The 17,015-nt window shown below is 39.4% G+C and overlaps 1 long non-coding RNA gene across 1 annotated transcript; it reads right to left on the bottom strand.

Annotated features, from left to right (window-relative positions):
• Window positions 1-15,901, bottom strand: LOC106889415. The gene is made up of 4 exons (XR_001412305.1): window positions 15,800-15,901; window positions 2,527-2,614; window positions 1,275-1,318; window positions 1-589 (listed from the first exon to the last, which is right to left on the bottom strand). It is a non-coding gene; the product is annotated as an uncharacterized LOC106889415 (long non-coding RNA).
• Between the last annotated feature and the right edge of the window lie 1,114 nt (window positions 15,902-17,015).

The raw sequence follows: 17,015 nt of genomic DNA, 5'->3' as shown, positions 1-17,015 counted from the left end.
CCACCGCCGGGCGAACACACGGTGCGCGGTGGGGAGCGCGGTACCCGCTGTCTCGGTCCCGCCTCGGTTCACCTACAAAGGTGCTTTGCAAAGGGTTTCTCTCCAGCCCCAGAACCCGGGCTGCAGGGACGAGAGGCAGCGCTAATTCCCGAAATCCGATCAAGCCCCTCTGCGGGGAGCGTGAGGGGCACCAGTACATTGCACCTGGGATGGAAGAAGACACATCTGGTCTGCTTTATGTTCCCAAGTACCCCATTTAGGGTCTGAGGAACTCCTTTACTATTGAAAACACAGAAAAGACACGCTTAAACAGTAGCATTTAAGTAAATACATGGTTACAAAGGACCTATATGTAACATCACCCATGTCTTAGTCCTTCAAAGGATTATCCAAATAGAAGGATAAAGACAGACCTTGTCAGGGAATGGAAAACACAGATGGCACCCACCTGAACGCAGCCCCACGGCGTGTTCATTAGCAGGGACCTCAGGTGCCACCCCACAGACTGCCGAGCCCCGGCTCCAAGGTCTGGCCAGCCCCAGCACTCAACCATGGCTTTTCCTCTGGTCACCATCCATTAAACACATCACTTGTGAGAGAAAGCCACACTTTGCAATGAGCAGGGATGTCAGCTAGATCTGGTTGCTCAGAGTCCCATCAAGTCCCTCAAGAAAGGCAGGCCTGGTGATGGCATCAGGACCAACCAGGAGTCCAGACTGCCAGAAAAGTTCACGGTGGTGAGGCAGACCTGAGGTCAAGCCAGGAATGCAATCCACAGGTCAGGTCCCATGATGGGAACTGGGGCCAGACACGATGGCTACCAGGCAGGTCCATGCAAAGCCAAACCAAGAAGCCAGATCACAGATAGAGCAACAGGAGCCAGGGGACAAACACAGCTCTGATAAAGCTCAGGCAGGGACTGGTGGCCCAGGGCTGAGCTTAAATGGAGCCCCTGGGCCCATGGTCAGGGGTGTGGGCAGAGGCTCCAGGTGAGGTGGGTCAGGGCCAGTAAGGCCAGTTAGTCCCTGCTGCATCCCCCTTCACTATTCTTGTTATGAAACAATGTCGCTGTCAAAAAGTGTGGGTCAGACTGCAGCCCTCTGTCCACAAGGTCAAATAAACCCTGCCAGAGCTTATTTCTACGGGATGCTCCCCGTTTGACACCAATTCTTCTGAAATTAGACTGTCTGAACTAAACAGCATCTTTGCACAAATTGCAGAACTTGGCACCACGACAAATGGTTTGAAGAGACCCGAGTTGCTCGGCAGCTTACCTCATGTACAGGTCATTGCAGTTAAGTCCCTCAGTTCCTTGGCCCTGGGAAAACAATAGTTCCCCATCAGAAATCCTTTATTTCTACTGTGTATTCCCATGTATCCTTTTGCCTCAAATACTTCCTTGTCATTTTCAGTTTCTCTAGCTTCCCCCCTTAACTGTACTTCATGCCCAGTTCTCTGTATTCAGTTTCTCAACATACACTTTCAAATTTTTCCCTTTACCCAATAATCAGATTTTGCAAGGTATGGATTTTTATGAGAGTTCTGGCAATTACCAAGTCAGAATTTTAGCACTTTATTCTCCAGATTACACAACTGGAAATAACTACATGGTATGTGAGAAGGCAGAGAGTCAAGTTTTGTATTTGTCCACAATTGGATCAGCCGTTTCTCTTTGTGGTTTTGAGATTAAAAGGATATAGTCTTTTACCAACAAAAATAATGGGGACATTTCTGGCTCAAAACATTGTACTCTTTCAGAAAAATCCTGTAAATTATTCAGTGCATGGATTCCAAAGACACTCGTATGCTCCCAAATTTCAAGCTGTCATTATGTCTCCCATTACCTTGGCTGACGGCTGTGTGTACAATTCACTGTCTGTATTAACCACTTCCTATTAAACCAATCTTTCTTTGCATTTTCCTTGCAGGGTGCTGCTATCTATCTCCTTCATGAATGCCCAGAACTTGCTAACAGCTTTGCCATTCATTCTGCCCCAGCTAAACTTTTTAATGCTTTTTTTTTTAAACTAGTTTTCTTATTTAAGGTATATTGATATACCTTAAATATATGTATATACCTATGTATATTTTTTATTTGCACCAATTCTTCCTTACTTTTCTGAAGAGATGCAACTTGCCAACATCTATGCCTATCGTTTATTGATAGTAAGGTCACTCTACAAGGGTGGACTGTCATAGGCAGAACTTCCATGTGCATGTGTAAAAATATGACATAATCTATAGCTTCCTTTAAAATTAATTTAATTATTAATCTTGACAGGTTACCTGCTTTGTTAACTTCTAAATTCACTACTGTACAGAATTCACTACTCCATTTAGGGTACTGATGACAATCACTGTTACCAGTACAATAAAATAAACACCGATTTAGTCTTGAGGTTAAACTCTGAGAAATATATTCAGGTTACATCCTCTGTATCTCATCTTTGGGCACTGTCTTATGAATCCAAAAACCTGTAACTTTGGGCTTGCTCCAGCATTTACTGAAGTAATGGTAAAACTTACTGTCCGAAGTTACAGTGGTGGAGAAGGCTGACTCACAAGATGCTGTCTACCATGTGGAGCGCCTGGTTTCATTAGGATCTTCTACCTGCTGAGAAATTGCATGATTAATATTAGTAGAACTTCTGAGAGAGAAACAGCTTGGAGCAAAAACCCATGAGGTTTCACTGACAATATGGAAAGAATGGGTTGGTATTTTAACTACTCCTGCAGGGTTCAAAAATCAAAGCAAAATCTTAAGAATTAGGCTTATAAAGGAGCCCTTACTTGGAAAGGTTGCCTAGAAGATGTGCCAGGCCTTTCAGATAGGTTGGCTGCCTTCTCTGCCTGCTGCCTATCACCTGTGTTTAGCTGCCCTGCCTGACTAATTGCAGAGCAGGAGGTGCCCTTCACCACCCAGCTTCTCCCGAGTGGGTCACCTTTCCTGTGGGGTGTGATGCAATGCACAGGTACCTCCACCTGAGCAGATTCAGGATGGTTACAGAAGAAGCACAAGAATCTCACTGCTACGGTCAATAAGCTATAACATTCTAAACTGGGACCATTAATATGGCTTAAAATAACACATAATTCCACTCATCCTTACTCCAGATAATGCGTCACATAATGAGGCTTGTTGTATCTACAACCAACCACAAGGTGACAGGCAATGCTTCCAAACAGTTCCTTGAAGCCTGGCTAGTTAATTGTTTGGCTACTGATATACAAAATAAAATTATGGGGCCAGTGGTCAACTTTGATGCTGACTGATGAATACTTGAAATTTCAGAAACAGACGCAGCCTGACAGGAGGATACAGTGGTTACATCTCAAGACCATAAGGACCAGAAATAACTCTAAAAGTTGCTTTCCTAAAAGCGTGGCAAAGTATTTTTGTGTACTGCACAATAGGGAAAACTGCAGCTAGGAACACACGAGTGAGGCCATGGATGCATTATCACTTGGAAGTAATGGAAGTAGAAAAAACAAACTAAGAAATAGGAGGAGGAGGAGGCAGGAAGTACTCATAGCTTTTCTATACAGGGAATTTATGTTGACAGAAAGTATGAAAACAAGACCCAAAAGTCGATGTATTAAGCAGCATTTGCGTAAGGGAGGTTACGTAATGTGTGATCCTCAATGAGTGATTCCGAGTGGCAGGACACCTCCACTGGGATTGCAGTAATCTCTGCTGCTAAACCTGGGGCACCACATGGACGCGCTACGGTGGTTTAGTTTGCTTGGACACAACTTAAACATCTAAACATGCAGAAATGTCATTATTGTTAACAGTGACATATTTACCTTCACAAAAAAGGGTCTTATTCTGTAACCTTTTTTTTTTTTTTTTTTTACCTTTTGCATACAGGATCACAAAATATTTACAGAAATATGCTTTCTAAATGTATAATTGCATTGCTTTGTAAAGCTAATATTTTATGAAAGAGTAAGAAGTGGAGGGCATTAATGCTGTGGTTTGGGTATGGCCTCTGAGGAATACAAAATCAAAGTGTACAGAAAAGTGTACACTTTATTTTATGTCCTGTACCAGCTTGTACAGATTATTTCAGTTCCATCAGCTGTCTTCTTGAACATATTATTTTTTGCAAAGGGATATCTTTGAAGATCAGTTACAGAATTAAAAAGTAACAGTAACTAAGCAATTCTCAGTCTCATCATTACGGTTCAGAAGCTGTTAACAGTTGTAAAGGGCTAATTAGTGTAATGTAATCCTCTTAGGAGGCTGCAGGCATTGAGCTAGTTTTCTTTATAATTTGTATGTAGGCCTTCTTTATTCCATTAGAATTACAATAATTACAGACAGCAGTATGTATTTGCATTCTACCCATCCACATTATGTTTACTTTGCATACTGAATACTGCACAATAAATGCAGGAGTAGAATTTTCTATTTTCTATTTAAATATCAAAATGTTTGGAAGAACAGCCAAATCTTGGTTTTATAACTGTGCAAAATCTACCAAAAGAGAAAATGAAAACAGGAATAAGTGGCTTTCTGAAATCCCGAGCAATCAGAGAGAGAAAATACTGGAAGAGCTGGATGTGAACAAAGTGCTGTCATATTTGGTTTACAAGAGAGTCTTTTCCTTGGAGGAATACAAAGACATTTGGTCCCAGGAGAGCTACAAGAAGAGAACTGAATATTTTTTAGATAAACTCTCTTTAAAAGGCCCAAGTGCTTTCTCTGCTTTTTGTTCCATTTTGGAGGAGGTCTGTCCTAACTTGCTGACATGCTTTCTCCTTGGCAATGAAGGTAAGGTCACTGTCTGCTCTGAAATGCTTAAGTGTATATTGGTAATGTCTTGGAATCCTTTGACACTAATAGTTATTTGCTATAATTAGTGTTTACTTTCCCTCTTGCACTAAACAAGAGAGAGTATTTGCTGTCTTTACGGTTCTTTGTTATAAAAGAGAAAATAATAGGAAAGAAAATTTATTAAAAAAATATGTTATTGTTATACTTTGAGCATTTGAATTGGTAGCAAAATACTATGTATTAACATTGCTGCTACTAACGAAAAAGAGTCAGGAATCGGAAAAAGATTCCTATGTACTACTAATAATGCTTAGCTTAGAAATGTAACACTGATCTTTTACTTTCCTACCCTTTTCTGAAATATTTAAAATTAGATTGAGAAGTTCTGTAGGTGTAGAGCCCGAGTGATCGATCTCTTTCACATTTTTCTTGTAAGTCACATTATTTACTCTGCCTATCTGTAAACAACTGCATGAAAAAGGTTGCATTACTAAATATCAACAATACGATTGAAATTCATCAAAATGTTACTTAGACATCAGGCACATTCATACCTATTTAAGAAACAATGCTTCACTGCTTATTAGCAAAGATAATGGAAAAAATACGTGCAGAGCATTTACAATTATATCCTAGTGACCTATTTTTATTTTTTCTGTCTGTTATATTCCAAATTTGAGTCTTTCAAGTCAGTTAGAGTTTTCTCAGCAATGACTGCAGGGTTGTGCTCAAAGGGTATATTCAGAATGTCCTTTTAGAATTTAATTAAAATAGTCGTCTTTTACCAATCCGTTCAGTAACAGGCTTAAACACCTTAGTATTACAATTATTTATGAATAAAAACCAGTGAATCTGAGTACTGTCAGATTTTTAATACATTAAATAAGAAAAATTAAAATCTAAACTCATTTTGACCTTTAAAATAGCTATAGTCTGTGTGGTCTCTTGAAAACCTGACTACTTTTAAAATTGTCAGTTAGAGATCCAATTACTCGAGAAGGCAACAGATATTTTACCATAACTTACTTATGAACAGATGCCCATTTAGTGTATCTTTTCAAGACCAATTTACCGTACTGTTTTATGGCAGTTACAAGAAAATTGAAGGATATTCACAAATATTGTTGTGGATTTTAATACATGCAGAACGTATTTCATGGACAACCACATTATGAAAAGGCTATTTTGGGCCTCTTTACACTATCATATTTTTTAAAAAAGCATACAAATATAAATATAATGGTTTATAGAATTATAAAGCCAGGTCTTTCAGAATACACATTTTGTAATGAAGTTTTGGCTTCCTCTGAATTAACTGCAGAGACAGCACAGGGAGATTTTTATTCTATACCACCTAAACATTTCATGCAGGGGCCTGTGGCAGAACAGACTTAAATATTCTGGTGGGTACAAGGTTTTGGGGGTAGTACTGTTATAAAGGGTGATGGCCTTGGCAGCCGGGTGCAAGTCAAGGGCTCTGTCTCCCTGGCAACATCATAGTAGATACTGAGAAAAAAAGGAGAAAGCCAATGCTGCACATTTCCAAAAGAGTAAAGGATACTGTTGGAACAGCGTCCCCAATCCATTCTGTCTGTCTGTGCCTTGTGTAGGCAGAAAAATGCCTCGGGCTGCCTTCGCTCAGCCACTATTACACTCTCCCCTCCTTCCCCTCCCCCAGTAGCAAACATCAAATGTGCAAAGCTAGTTTTAGAATCTGTTATTGCTAATAATAATCTACTGGATAGCAGGCAAAGAAAAACACATGCTATATATTCACATTAATTCAGGCACATAATCTATTTAAGTTCACGCACGCATATGTTGCAGATTCCGTTAAATGGATTATGCATTATGGATTTTCATGCATGTGAATTTTTATACATTGATTTTGATAAACCCTGTTACAAAGTACACAGAAAGGTATAATGAAAAATAACGTTGTTTACTATTTCCATTCAAATACCTTTCTTCTCCACCCTACAAAAGCTGGTTGATAGGACAAAAGAATCAAAAATGGAAGGAATACTGTCTAGAGAAGCTGCTCTGTCTGTGCTTTGTGGCTTCACCACCCCAGCTACCAGAGCAGTCGTGTGCCACCCCCTGCGCTGTGCTTGTTAGACTCTCTGTGGCAGGCTGACTGAGCACACAGAATGGAATCAATCCCCGCTATCGATCAACTGCATGGACAGCAGGGGCCAGTTTCTGTTTTCTGAACCTGCCCACGTTGGCAGATGCGGGTGTTTTAATGTGTTTCCATTGTCTTCATGCCCTACAGAAAGAACCATTTGACAGGTGCTGGAAACATGGCGTGGTTCCAGGAGGTCACTCCGTCTCTGGACTAATGCAGTTCACTGCAAAAACTGTAACCTCTGCTGGTGAAATGTGCCCAGTGAATGATGCACTGTCACTTCCACACAGTTGATTTAACACCACTTTGAACTCTTTTCGTCTCATTATTTAAAGAATTACACCCACATTAATTTAAAGGGTGTTACAGCACTGTCTATTCTTCAAGACAGGAGTGAATTGATTCCTCTACTCTTCTCTTACAAAATTCTCATTATAGTATAAGGCAAAGCTCCTAGTGACTCCATGGGAGAAACATTTGGTTGTTACTTGTCCATATGATACAGTAGGAAATCAATTCTTCATTAGCCAGGCGGGAGTTTATATGGAATAAGAATTTCAGGTTTATTTCCAAAATTCCTATAAATTGTCTGACCTGTACCTCTCAAGACTATTGGAAATATGCATATGGAAACAACCTTATCTATAAAAGGTCAAAAGAAACTACGTTTACCTAAAACAGCCACCTACCCAAACACAACATCACAGACAGAATTACATCAAACTGTAGGTGTTATTTTGAACTATGTATCAGATATTAGAGAAATTTCTTTATTGTTACCCAGATCGTACGCACAGACGTTTCCCAGCATTATCAGAGCAAACAAAGCTGAGGGCTGTGTCAGAGATGGAGCCGCACGAAACCTGTCAGATGAGTGACCAAGAAGGAAGCCCTTCTGCCGAGGAACAACTGAATCAATCATTCAACAAATACAGGTTAAAATTATCAGTGTCATGATTTCTTTAATGTTCACAGTATTTCCTGTCACTTAGTTTTCATCTAAATGAACTACACCCCTGAGGCTTTCAAGGAGTTTTTAATTTGCATCTGATTTTACTTGGCATTTGTAACCTATGATTATATTTTGTATAATGAACATATTTAGATGCTGATGAAGGCTGGGGGTCCTCTCTGGTCTTCACTACAGGTATTCAGTAGTGACATAATGCACTGATGACACCGATCGTTTTCAGTGTTCAAGGACTAAGTACATACGTAGAAGTAGATTTTATCCATAAACCTTCTTGGATATGAGAGACAACCTAAGTTAATATCATAGATCCTGTTATTTTTATTTATTTTAAGAGGAACAGAAACTGAGGACAATTTATGTAAGAAGAGCATGTAACCTGATATACGCTGGGATACTGGGATTTAAGTCCTTGCTGCTGAGATTTGAATCTAAAAAGAGGACACAAAACTCTGGAAAGTCCTAAAATGCTGCAATTTATTTAGATAGCATTCAGTTCAGGCATTTGCAGTTGCATGTTTGGAATCATGTTTTGCTTAATTCGGTAAGGAATCTAGCTAAGAATGGACTAGAGCTCTCAATAGCTTATTAGCTGTTAAGAAACACTGAAGATAATTTACATATGTCCAGCTAAGACAGAATGTATATTCTGAGAAAAATGTTTGGAAAGTAGTTAAAAGCTGTACTGCTGTTTTGATGTGTCAGTAGCATATAAACAGTGAATTATGAAGCCTTAATCATTTTGTTATTTTTGTTAAGTTTCAGTTAGGGACTGGATTAACTAGCTTGTAGAAGTGTAGTAAAACTTAATGACTGTGAAGTGATTGAAAAAATTGTGGTCATAAGAGGTTAAGTTCTTGAGTAGCAGTGAAACATGAAATGGCAGTAGAATATGAAGACACATAATACAGTACAGTATGGGCCCAAATTGTACAGTATGGGCTGATCTGTACCCACAGCTAATGAAATCCCAGTCAGAACTCCTTTCTCCATATGCATTCACAAGAGTTCCAGGAGACATGCAGTCATTCATAATCTGAATATGTACCATTTGGCTTTATATACATTCATTCTGTAGCACTGGTCCCGTAACATCACAAGACAATCCACTTACAAAACCAAACCAATTAAGGAGCGCCTGCAGCTAAAGAACTACATTAGGGAAGCAGCAGACAAATATGAAAGCTTTCCTGAAGCCAGTCTATGCTGGAAACCCTTGATAGCTCTGAAAAATTAACCAGATATCATAAAGCATGACAGTATTGGTACTTGCAGAGTCAGGTACTCTCACTACAAGAATGCTACATCCGTTCCACCTGCTGAGCAGGCACATGGGATATCGGTCCTGCACATACCCTGGAAGAAGTAAAACAGATGCTGGGGCTGTACTCTCCCCACAGTGTATCAGTGGTAAGCGTGGAAGTAGATGTAGCCCCAGAAGTCACTCAGCAAGAAGGCAATAGTCACTTCTATCAGAAAGAGAAGCCCAAGAGAAGACAAACTGGTGTGCAATAATGCACAATTTACATCACCACCAGTGTCCTGGGAAAAAAATACACGCCAGGTTAAGAAAGCACCAGTCTTTCCACACCTTCTGTTACATGCTGATGCTCATCTCTTCCACCCAAGAGAAAAATATAATAGGTAACTGGCTTATGCTATTTTTTTTTCCTTAAGTGCCACACTTGTGTCAAACATAAGAAAGAAAATCTTACACAATCAACATTATTTCTGGAGAGGAGAGTCTCAAGGGCTTGTAACAATTCGTGAAAATGACAACCCCACTTCTGAAGAAAATCATATAGCTGGGAGCAAAGCAAATGTGCCACCCGCGTGTATCTTGCATAAATTCACACATTACCAACCACTGTTGCTGGGTCCCTATCAACAAGACAACCAATCAGAGACAGAAAGTACCATCCATAAATACAGCAGTGCACAACTACAGGATGCATAAGGACAACTAGAAATACGTAGCAATAGTTAGAAAAGATGAGATGAGCATAAATAGAAAATGGAAAATAGCTTCACTGCCCTTTTCCCAATATTTGCAAATATTCCCAATCATTTGTAGAGTATTTTTTCCATTGATAGAAAAATGTCAGACACAGAGACTCTAAGGACAAGAACTTCCTGTCTCTGAAGTAAATGACAGAATTCCAGATGATGCTAACGGGAGCATCATGGTGAGCTACAGTACTTTGATAATACAGATAAAAATAGATGTTACACAATTACATAGCATTTGTAAAGCTATGGGGTTTTTATTTATGTTTATACAAGGTATCAGAGTCTTACCACTGCAGAGAAGATGGCACATACAGTTAATTTACATGTCTGGGAAGAGCAAAATCACCTCAGTTCTAAATACTAAGATGATCCTATTAGTTAAGAGTCAAACAGCACCAGTCATTACATACTTCAGTCAGTAAAGCACCTTGGGCAAAAAGAAAACAAAATTAAAGATGCAAAAGGTGTGTGGATTCACACTCAATTTTTCATTTAAAGGTGAGAGCCCAAATAAGGATACCCTACCCTACTTTCACAATTTCCTCTCTTGAGACAGCTCCAGCATTTCTGATGAATACAGTAAAAATGTGATCTTTAACACACGTGAAACTGAGTAAGTTTGGGGTTTGCATAATGCAATTCAATCTAGGGCCTTCACAGGGCAAACAGCTTATCTACAAACACCCTCGCAAAGCTGCCAGACAGAAGTTCCCTATTGTATGTCTTCTGCAAACCAGTGTTAAGGGTGTGTTTGGTCTGGTTTGGATCAGAAAACATTGTCCCTGGTTCTGTTTAGGTCCTCTCTGTACCTTCTTTTCCAGAATGCCCTCTCCAAATAGGACAATCTCTATTAGACAAGTGGATGGGATTATAGGTTGGGTCAGTAATTGCCTGAATATGACGCTGGCCCTGTGAAACTCATGTAGATGGCATAAAAGAAAACAGTTAATTATTTTCCTCAGGCTTTCTGTTTTCTCCTCCAATAATAGGGGTTTTTTCTCTTATTGAGAACTAAAATGCTGAAGCATACAACTCTCAGTAGCATTAACAGTACATACATGTGTTACTTCCCCATGTATTAAGAACAGATTGTGTCACAATGTCTGTCAAATATGTTATCAGAATAAGTAATATCCAAACTGTGAAAATCAGATACTAATTTTGCAGTTATAACACAAGCCATCTATTGTCACACTGCAAGCAACAAGAAATTTTTGCAAGCAGCTCTTCCATTTTCATCTAAATGGATTATGTTTGTGTGTGTACATGCTTTATAGTGCATGTAATTAATTTGTATTTGAAGTTGGCTTTATGGATTTCCCACTTAGGTTTAAAATTTTGGAATGGCTCAGTTCTATTGTAGAATATACCTTTCTGAATCTACTGGAATTGTATTTTGTAGCTCTTAAATAAATCAGTTTTCGACATTTGAAATTCAACATTTAGCACTGGAAAAAAAAAGCTTAAGTGCGGCAAAACTTCACTGCTAATTATAAGTCCTGTTGGAAAGGAGACAGTCATTGCTTTGCTTTAGATAATAAAAAGCTGTGCACAAATCATGTAAACAGCATTTATTTGGGAATAAGTGCAGAGCTAAGCTGTAGCACCAGATTTTTACAATTTATTTGGAGAGCCATATATTTGCATCTGACACCCCTAAACATCATTATTAATTTAGGAATTAGAATGTTTATAGCATTTTGGCATGTGTTTTGTGTTCCTTCAGAAACTTGGTAAAAGCACAGGAAGCCCGATCCAAAAAATTAAATTCATGCCTTAATCTCAGCACTGTTGAGGACAAAGACCCGGTTATCTGACAGGGCACTATAGTCTAGTAGTCACAAAAGAATTACTTGTATTTTTCTGTAAGATGGCGAACTGATGCTTATAAACTTAAGTTTCTATTTAACTTTACCATTTGTAAAGTAATAGCTAAGAACTCCCTTAAATCTTTTGCTTTAGGGACAGAACTTAATTTTCTTTGCAATGACTATTCAGTGAAATAGTAATTGAAAAAAAAATCTCAAAAAAGCAATGTAGGATTTAAAACTGCACAGACATATTTCCAAGTATCTTCTGTCCTCCCCAATCAAAATCACAGGATTCAAAAAGCTGTGTCTGAGAAGAAGCTGGGTGTACAAACCAGACATTAATTAGCCTTGTTATATTTAGATTTTCAAGGTTATCCTGTAAGTTACATATCTATTAAAAGTAGAAGGATGCTTTCTGCACCATAATCATCATAAACTCAAGCAGCAACTGTGCAGCAGTTGGCAGTAAATACTGAAAATCGAAGGTACCATTTCAATTTGGCCACTAGATGGTACTATATCCCAGTTGTTAAAGAATTAGTTGGCTACCTATTTGAAATTATAGCTGTCAATAATTATTCAGAATTGGAACAATACCATAACATTTAGTACTGATGATTTGTTTGCCCATTTTCCCCGGACATGATACACACACAAATATAGAGGATACATATAAGAGGTTTAGAAGCATTTCTTGGTTTGAGATGCACTAATATCACTTAATGAGTCTGTGTTCCTTACTAACCAATACAGTCGTAACTATGATATTTCAAAGTCACAGTGACAAATAGTGCATTTCCTTGACTGCATATGGTAAACAAAATACTCTTTTGGAGTCTGTGCTTCCCAGACAGGATCAAACGGTATCCAAACACAACCTAGTAGAAAGTACAAGCCCAAGTTCAGAGACACGATGAATTTCACACTTCAGGGATTTGGAGATGATTCCTTGTTGACTTGGAAACATTCATACCCACTTCCCATATGCAAAAAACAAAACTAAGTGCACTGTAGTGGTAAATCAAGCCCACGAAGTCCAAACCAAATAAAAACCATCAGCCATTTAAACATTCAGGTTTTATCTGTTTTACTAACTGCTGTGGTATACTCACTCCCAACAAATTATATATGGCTCCTTTTTGGCATGCATGTATCAAACCAAATCATATTCCCATAGACTTTCTGCTCCTCTTTTACGTAGTTTCTTCAGTAAACTGCCGTACTGGGTCCTATCTTATTGGGTCACGAGGCTGTGTACTGTTCGATTTCTTTTGCTCTAAAATAGTTTTCCTATGCCCTGATGCATTCCTTTGGCAAAGACTATTAGTGTCCTACCTCCTACTAGAAGTTAGACTTATTCTAACCTACATGTTACAGACTTATTCGTTCCTACATGTGAGACTTGATGCATCTGATGACATGAAGGTGGCTTTATAACAGGCAGGTCAAAGCCCACAACAGGCAAAGGCCACAGGGCTGCACTGCATACAGAAAAAATCCCTTTCAAGAGGGTGAATGCAGAATCTTGGCAGAAAACACAAAGTCCTCCACTGCTGGGAAATGCTAAATAATCCTTGCATTTCCCAACCAGTGTGGCAGGCACAGAAGAACCAGAAGTCACAGACGAGGTTGATTACTGTAGCTGACATGCAGGACCCCACTGCAAGAGAGAGCACCGTGCACTACTGCAAGTGATTCTTACACATGAAGCCCAAGATCAGGGACCACACAGCTCTGTGACACTCTACAGACCCGTGCTGAATACCACATCACAGCCATGCTCCCTCCCAAACCTTCAACCGTGTGAGCACAGGGATAACAGAGAGAGAAGAGAAGTCATCAGCGGAATGCTGCAGGGGATCAATTCACCTTAACAAACTCAGAAGTTGTTTGGAAAAAGGCCCTAGCAGCGAGGTGGAAAAGTTTGCTGAGGAATATACATTTACTCCAGGCAGGAAGTGTGAGGGCTGAAGGCATCGAACTGTAGATGGGCCTTAAGACTAAGTGACTGGGTAACAAAATGGCAGAGGAAATTTAGCGTAGATAAATCTGAAATGATGCACTTCAGCAAAACTGTTCTTGGCTTCATGAATAAAGTGATGAGCTCTGAGCTGCCTGTTACTACTCAGAAGTGAAAGTTTGGGATTGTGACAGATACTTTCATGAAAACATCAACTCAGCACATGGCAGCAGTCCAAAAATGCAAATGTTTGGGATTGTTAGGAAAGGAAAAAAAGAACAAAACAGAAAATATAATTATGCCAGTCTATAATGCCACGGTTTGCTCACATACTGTCTGATGTTCTGGTGCTTGAGTCTTGAAAATGTTTGGAAAATGTTCAGAGAAAGGCGATGATGATCAAGTGCATGGGATGGAATCGTTTCCATAGGACAAGTAATTGAGCAGGCTGGAACTCCTTATTCCAGAAAAGAAACAGCTTATGGAAGGAGATAAAACATGAAAAAAAGACAATGAAAGGATCAGATATGCAGAATGGGAAACCGGGCTGAAGTAGGGTACACTGAACACGACAACACCCATTGCTTCTGAAAGGTGTCCAAGGACCTGTTAGGTCCTGCCCCGTTGTGCTTTGTTCAGTGACACAACAGGGTAAGGAATCAGCAAATGGCTTCACAGGGAGTCCCCCTTGTCGAGCTTCCACTCTTCTTGGCGTGGTGGAAAGTGAGGCCAGGCTGGCAATGGCAGCAGACATTGACAAGGAGATTCTCCAAAGTAGAGGTCCTTAGATGCACCACGGTTCATTTTTTGTTAGCGAGTAAATTGTATGAATTAAATCAACCAAGCACTGGGCAGGCAGTTCAGAGGAACCAAAGAATCCATCAAAGACAGAAATGAGGGTCACTGTACTTTGAGAACAGGTATTGGAAAGCACTAGCTAGAACTTCACAGAAACCACACTTTCAAATCCTCTTAAATACAGTAAGTCCATGCCGTAACAGGGAGGATTGTCCTGTTGCTGGGATTCATTAACTCTTTAATTTTTAAAAAAATGTGTAGAAAATCTGAAATATATCCATTTCTAATAAGATGCCTTGAACTATCAACAGGAAATATCATCACTGAAATCCAGGCATGACAGTCTTCAAACATAATTGTAATTTCTTACCTCTAGCCATCTTTACACTACTGATATGGCAAACCTCATGTAGAAATGCTAAGCAGCATTCCAGTCAGCCCGCAGTGATGCCAACGCCATGCAGTGATTTTTAAAAGCAGGATTCATTATGCCCCCCAGTCTGTACAGAACAATTCTGTATGTGCAAATTCATTCCCTTTATTCCAAAAGTAGGCTCACAGACTTTGATGATACTGCTTTCCTGCTTTCTCCCTCCCAAACTCCTATGTTTTCTCTGGGGAAAGAAGTCAGGAGGATAGGTATTTCTGTAAAATAGCAACTAGAAAGGAAAAAGCAGAGCCTGGTGCCCTTGTTTATTCTACCTCACATTTTCCTGCTTCCAAGGATTATTTAGAGAGAGAGTTAGTCCTCAAAAGAGCTTCTAAGGATGTGCTTGGTATGGAAACACAGAGCTCCTTCATGAATGGTTGTGTTTTTCTCCACATCTGAATGATTCAGAGTGGCATTGAAAATAGAAAACAAATCCTGCTCTCCTGAAGAAATTTACGTGGAAAGAATTTATAACAGAAAATTGTCATAGATTATGCACCTCTTCATAGAGGGTATTCTGCAAGAGAGTTTGTATTGAGCCAATGCAATCAAGGATCAAGAAAAGCAGGAACAGCCATTTCTTGCCAGCAATTACTGAGACAAAACCTTGACTGGCTTCCTCCACACATCTGCTACTTGGCATGCCCAAGTCATCGCCAGTATTACTGCTGTGAGGGTGCCATCCCTCATTTTGCGTGTATTTTTAGTGCAAACATGTTTTGTAAATTGGAAACTAAAACAGCAGGTAATATGCATACGGAAAAGGTTTTATTCACATTATGTCTGATCCCAAATGTTTCTTGAGGCTCAAGAGAATTAGATTTTGATGAACCAAGGGACTACACTATTTTGCTTCTTTTCACCTGATATTTTTATGACATGCACCAACAATAAAAATTAGTGTTGACATACCTAACAATTGTTACCAGTTAGCTTGTGGCTTTTGGCATCACAGCAGTCATGTCAAGGTCAATTCGTCCAGTAGCATTGGCTTATTTGACAGGAAGCTGTTCCTCTCAGTTTGGAACCTGGAACAGATAAGCCATGGCTATAGTTAGCAGTAGAAAGAAGTATAAAAGAGAAATGAAGGATGAGAAGAGAAAAGAAAATATAGATGTCAGAACAAGTGTCTTTCACAAGTCATTTTGGAGACTTCTGTTTTAGAAATATCATAAAATGTACTTTGAAGTCTGTTATTGGACTTTCTGGCAACTACTGGCACATTAGCAGTTATCAGATATTGTAGTTAATTGTATTGTAAGGATGGTACATCATAATAAAAATAAGACTGTTTTTTTAGCAGCCTGCTCAGCTCAGGGGAATAACATATATAAATTGTCACTTCTGTAAGTTGCTACCTTTGCAACACAAAATGTAAAATATGACAAGTTCTCGGATATTATAGATAACTAAAAGGCACTTCTGACTAAAGTAGCAGTTGCTTATGTAAGCTAGCTACACTTATACAGAATTTAACTTCTTTTTTCCATAAAAGATACCAACTGTGGTAACCATTACCATAGCAATGCATTATGCGTGCTTCCTGACACAGTATCTTATGTCTCAAAATATCCCGAACCCAGTTATCTGTTCTCCCTGGATTCTGCTTGCAACAAAACCAGAAAAAGCATGAAGGTAGCTTTTGGCCTTGAAAATAGTTTTTCTGATCTTTGAATTTCCCTTATTTCTGGCTTTTTCCTAATTTCTGGCTTCTACAACTAGCGCAGCCTCGGACTACTCTAACTTATTTTTAGCTATTCTTGGCTAGGAATGCCTAAAAGGTTGTTCTTTGCATCACAAAGAGTTAGAGTACAGCAGTAGTCCAGCTAAATACCATCCTCAGGGAGCGGTGATGGGGTACTATTTGCACATTAAGCCATCTCTTCACTATCCAGAGAGCCTTTTTGCATTACCTGTGCTTCCCAGGCACACTCTGCATTGTCAGAGTAGCCCAAATACAGACAAGGGGATCACACCTCACAGCTACCTCTGTGTCTGTCTGTCCATCCATCCATCCATCCATCCATCCGTCCGTCCATCCATCCATCCATCAACCCATCCAGTATTCTCCTCTTAAGACTATTATTCTTCCCTCGTATAATAGCTTCCTCTTATGGTCACTGTACTT

This window comes from Calidris pugnax, unplaced genomic scaffold (assembly GCF_001431845.1).
Source record: "Calidris pugnax isolate Ruff unplaced genomic scaffold, ASM143184v1 scaffold70, whole genome shotgun sequence".
NCBI classification, from domain to species: domain Eukaryota; kingdom Metazoa; phylum Chordata; class Aves; order Charadriiformes; family Scolopacidae; genus Calidris; species Calidris pugnax.
This window is presented reverse-complemented; position numbering and strand designations above follow the sequence as displayed.